We start from the raw sequence: 6019 nt of genomic DNA, 5'->3' as shown, positions 1-6019 counted from the left end.
GTGAAAAGATCTAAGTTCTGAGACTTCATAAGGCATCCAAAAAACCAAACCGATTGCCGTTGAATCGATTCTGGCTGACAGCAACCTTGTAGAGTACAGTAGAACTGCCCCACAGAGTTTCCAAGGAGCGCCTGGTGGATTTGAACTGCCGACCTTTTTTTTAGCAGCTGTAGCACTTAACCGCTATACCACCAGGGTTTCCTCATAAGACATATCTAAGATGAAACTATTTAAGCCTTACGAAGAGATGTATTTCTTGTTTAAAATGAGAAACAACATGTGCTTATTTAATTCATCAAATAAGAGAGTGTTGATTTTGGAGGAGAGGGTAGACAAGCATGAGTTAAGGACTTTTAAGAGTTTATTCTATATCAGATTAGGGTTTGGATGGGAGGGTTGTATGATCCTTAGATGTCCATGATTTGGGGAGTCAGTGTTTGTCCACATGTCACATCCGACCAAGGACAAATGAAAATATCCATCAAAGCTGGGATCACTCTAATCACTATGAATTCACGCACAGGACAAAAAATGAAATCTTAGGAATGTAAATTCACTGCATTGGCTCCTGGTTTTCTTAATAAGTAACAAATGTTCTTGATGCAAATATGACTACGAGCAGTTCATACGGTGCCGATGACTTCTTTTCAAGGTCAGCAAGGCCCATTTCAAAATCGCAAATCCAACTTAACAGACATGAAAGAAAAATTTAACACATATTTCCTAAAGATTCCCTAGGGTCTGAGATAAAATCTACATAAGGTAAATTTCTGCTAAATCCTGATTTCTCCAAGTGTTGATGTTGAACAGTAATCAATTACATGTGTGGAGGGAGGGGACTGGATCTGTTAGGGATTATCCAGAGTTATCTGGCCTATGTCTCCAGTCTGATTTTGAGTTAGTTGCTGCAATAACCAGTCATGTGTCCTATGACAGGTTACACCTCTCCGATTTTCTCTTCCTTTCTAAAGCAAATGGATTCAATTGAATAAACTCCAAGTTTTTCCGTCATGAACTTTTAATAAATTCGTATAGATATCATTAGACAGAACACATATCTGTATCCTATTTCGAGAAATGTGTGGCATGAAAGTAACAGGGGAAATGTTTCATTTCTATTGCCCTCTTCACAGCATCCTTTACTTCCTTGTTCCTTAGGCTGTAAATCAATGGGTTTAACATGGGAATCATCAATGTAAAAATACAGACACCATCTTTTCCTGTTCTAGGGAATATTAGGAGCTTGGCTGAATGTAACTAAAGCTTATAGAACCATAGGATAAAGTCACAGCTGTCAGATGTGAAGCACAGGTGGAGAAGGCTTTGTGTCTACCGGCCGTTGAGCGGATCCTCAGGATGGCAGCAACAATGAAGATGTAGGAGATGATCACAGTCAAGAAAGTGATCATGGCAATCACACCAGGGAAGATTAAAAGCAACAATTCATTCATGGATGTGTCAGAACAGGACAGCTTCAACAGGGGAGGAAGGTCACAGAAGAAGTGACTGATGACATTTGGCCTACAGAAAGAGAGTTTCAGCGGGCCAATTGTGTGTGTTAACGAGTTCATTAAACCTCCCACACATGATCCTATGACCAACACAACACACACTATTTTAGTCATGGTCACTGTATAAATTAGAGGGTATACAATGGCCACATAGCGATCGTAAGCCATTGCTGCCAGCAAGAAGCCCTCAGTGGTGTTGAGTGACACAAATAAAAAATATTGCACAATGCGTGCAGAATATGAGCTTGTCTCCTGTTCAACAAAGAAGTTCAGCAGGTTTTGGGTGCAAAGACTGATGAGTAGCAGGCATCTACAAGTGACAGACAGCTAAGGAAATGGTACATGGGTGTGTGGAGCTTGGGGGTGATTTGGATTAGAAAGAGCATTCCCAGGTTCCCCACCAAAGAAATGATGTAAATCAGCAGGAACAACATGAAAAGGACCACTTTCAGGTCCAAACGCTCTGTCAGTCCCAGTAGGATAAACTCAATAACCTCTGTAAAATTCTCATGAGCCATTTGGCTTTCTTGATACCTGCTAATATAAGGAGATTGGAATAAATTAAGAGAGAATAATGGTGCTGCAATATCAAGACTACTGGGAATTCTTAACTAGCTTTGTGACTTGAGTTATCACATCCCCTCTCTCTGCTTGTCTTATTTATGAAATTAGTACTGTTTATTTGTATGCTACATTAGAAAACCATGCAGGCTTCAATAGTTTCAAGATTCATTTATAATGCTGGTGTTGATGTGAAGAAAAAGCTAAAGTGAATATCATTCTAAAGAAACAAAACAAAAACAGTACAGTTTATGAAAGATTAATAATTGAATTTGGAAATGTAAACTCTTCCCCTCATTGAAGATCTTTTGTAAACTTCTCATTTTGGATTTAATAATAGCTCCTGTCCAATATGTGCCTGGGCAGTGCAAGTGGTTAACTCTGGGCTGCTAACCGAAATGTGGGAGGCTCTAGGTCACCCATGAGGCACCTCAAAAGAAAGGCCTGGTGATCTACCACCAAAAATCAGCAATTGAAAACCCTGTGGAATACTGTTTTCTTCTGACACACAGAGATCTCCATGAATCAGGACTGACTCAGCAGCCACTGGTTTAATGTCACATATATCAAGATATTAGAATAATCTCTACTATGGAATTTAAACTTGAGATTTCCCATTTATGTTTAATTTATACTCCACATTCACGTTGGAAGTGATGAGAGACAAGGCTCTAGCATTCAAAAACTCTGAAGTCATCATCCTTAGAAAAGAGCTAGAAGGCTTCTGAGAAGTATGCCTGCTGGAAGTGGGAGAACGGATACTGCAAGCTGGAATATGAAACATGATAAACCTCAAAATATAAATTTAATTGACCTTTGGTGTCCAATAGAAACACCTCACAGAAACTCAGGAAACAGAAACCTACATGCTTTTTTGAGAAAAAGTTAAAGTAAGCCTCGATGGTAAAACAAACCTATAAAAGATACAAATACTCCTTTGGAACACGTTCTTTTATTTTTAATGTGGAACACAATTTTTAGAACATGCGATGCCTTTTCCACACAACCAGTGCTTGGCTGTTTGATTATCTCTATATTCACCCTGATACACTAAGTAGCTTTTCATATTTATACAAATATAATAAAATATTTTTAACAATCCGGAATACTAGTAGCTTTATATATGCAAAATAAAAGATGATTTTTTTTCTTTGTAGATTCTTCAGACTTTCGCTGGGAGGTACTATTCCTTGACCACAGTAGCTAAAGTTCAAAAAAGGAAAACATTGCCAGGCTACTAATAGAATAAGAAATGAGGAGACAACAAATATTTTAATTCTGGAGTATCTACAGTGTCAGACAAATAATTTCCATGGGAATATGTAGCTAGAGTTTAGATTGCAATGAATACTTTAGAAAAGAGTGTTCACAAGTTGAATTAAGGCAGTAATTTTGCATTATTTCAGTAGAAGTTGAGCAACAGTTTTGATGATGACACTGAAAAAGAGATTGAAGTTTAAAACAAAGGGTGGAATTAAGTGGTCAAATTCTAAATTCTTCCCACCCTTTATTTTCAAAGGCTTATCAAATTAAAACTTGGGCATATTTTTTCATATATATATAAACTGATAAGCAGAATATAACTGTACAGAATATTGAAATGAATTAACTTACCAATTGAAAACAAAATTATCAAAAACAAGGCTTATTTGGGAAACTGATGTTCACCTATTCCCATGGATTATTTTCCTGTATAAGAAAAGTCAGTTAAAACATGTCTTTCATTTACAGTAATACATAACTAACACAAAGGACAATAGTTACAGGTAGCAGGATTTAAAAAAAAACAAACTTAACCTTTAATATGTGAGTATCAAAGGTACAGCTTCCATGGTATGAAAGCAAGAACAAAATGATTTTAAAAAGTTCAGCTATATATTTTCCTTACTTCAAATGGGAATAAAGCCCCTGGAGTCCATCTTCTGATTGAATGGGTATAATAAATATATTATTAAAATATCCTCCATGTTTCTTGAGGGATTTAGGAAATTCTCAAGAACATAATGGTTCCCTAAGGTATTTAGTTGCCTGAAAGTTACACTGAATAGAAAAAGATGTGTGGAAAGCACAGAATATATGACCTCTGAAAAAAATTGAAATTTGATTCTGATATCTGCTCAATACTTTAGCAAAGGAAGCTTTTACTTGGACCTAGGTATTGGGGTGGGGGGTGGGGAATCAGATGGCCTTAACTTAGTAGAGCAAGCCCTGATGTAAACCAACCCCGTTCTTTTGAATTCTTTGGATGGCAAGAATGGTGTCAAAGTTAATACTGTTTGATTGTTAGTTGCCTTTGAGTTTATTCCTACTCATAACAAAGTTCATAAAAGTCGTCCTTGAGATGATCCTGGCCGCACATCTTGTGAACTTGGATTATCTATCATGTGTCTACTGACAGATAATTTGGGGGATTTTGTCCTTAGCTTAAACTGTATCATAAGTGATTTTGATAGGGACCTTTCACACAGTTCACTTATATATGTATCTAAATAAGAATTGATTTGTATTCTTTATATTAAATATTTAAAATTTTCTGACATACTAAATACATGTTTAAAGGCTAATAGGGAGGTGATAAGATTACAGGTTGGGAAACATACTAAGTTTGAAATAGGACAGAAAATGATTCATTACCTTAAAAGCCCTCTAACATTGTAAGCACCTGGCACTTATTTATTTATTTTTGCTATAATTCATTCTCTGTCAAATATTAATTAAAAAAAAAGAAATTAAGTGTCTCAGATTCTTTATTCTATGAAACTGTAGATCAATGACTATATATATATATATACACATATGTGTGTGTATATATATACGAAAAGACCTTTAAGAAGTCTGTATTTACAGGCACTCAGTTGTCAACAACAAAATAATCACATTCAGAGTGTCCAAATCGGGTCTACCATCATCTGCAGCCACCGCTTGTCTGTCAATTTGTCATACTGTGGTGGCTTGGGCATTGCTATGACTGTTGGAAGCTATGGCACCAGTATTTCAAATACCATTGGGGTCAACTATGGTAGACAGGTTTCAGCAGAGCTTCTAGACTAAGATAGACTAGAAAGAAGGACCTAACAATCTACTTCTAAAGAAACTGGCCAGTGAAAACCTTACGAATAGCAGCAGAACATTGTCTGATATAGTGCCTGATGATAAGGCCACCAGGTTGCAAGGCACTCAAAATATTACTAGAAAATAGTTGGTTTCTCAAAGCATAATCAATGTTAGTGACGGGGATGAAGTCAAGCTTCCAGAATGTTCATTTGCTCATGTGGTATGACTTGAAATGAGAAAAAAACAGTTGCAGTTATCCATTAATAATCAGAACATGGAAAGTACGAAGTATGAATCTAGGGAAATTGGACAACAACAAAAATGAAATGCAATGTGTAAACATCGATACCCTAGGCATTAGTGAGCTGAAATGGACTGGTACTGGCCATTTTGAATTGGATAATCATATGGAATACTATGCCAAGAATGAGAATTTGAAGAGGAATGGTGTTCCATTCATCATCAAAAAGATCATTTCAAGATCTATCCTGAAGTACAACATTGTCAATGATAGAATAATATCCATAAGCGTACAAGGAAGACAAGTTAATGCAATTATTAGTCCAATTTAGCCCCAAACACTAATTCCAAAATGAGGAAATGGAAGATATTTACCAACTTCTGCAGTCTAAAATTGATCAAACACACAAGCAGAATGGATTGGTAATTACTGGTGATTGGAATTCACAAATTGGAAACAAAGAAGGAACAGTAGTTGGAAAATGTGGCCTTGGTGACAGAATATGACACTGCAGACCTCATGAAAGAAGTTTGCAAGACTAACAACTTCTTCATTGTGAATACCTTTTTCATCAACATAAATGATGACTATTTTTTTTTATACACGTGGCCCTCACCAAATGGAATACAAGGATTTAAACGGACTACATCTG

The 6019-nt window shown here is 36.4% G+C and overlaps 1 pseudogene; it reads right to left on the bottom strand.

The window, feature by feature from the left end:
- Nucleotides 1–1065: 1065 nt before the first annotated feature.
- Nucleotides 1066–2029, bottom strand: LOC126080212 (olfactory receptor 1052-like; annotated as a pseudogene).
- Between the last annotated feature and the right edge of the window lie 3990 nt (nucleotides 2030–6019).

This window comes from Elephas maximus, chromosome 7, assembly GCF_024166365.1.
Source record: "Elephas maximus indicus isolate mEleMax1 chromosome 7, mEleMax1 primary haplotype, whole genome shotgun sequence".
Classification (NCBI taxonomy): Eukaryota; Metazoa; Chordata; class Mammalia; order Proboscidea; family Elephantidae; genus Elephas; species Elephas maximus.
This window is presented reverse-complemented; position numbering and strand designations above follow the sequence as displayed.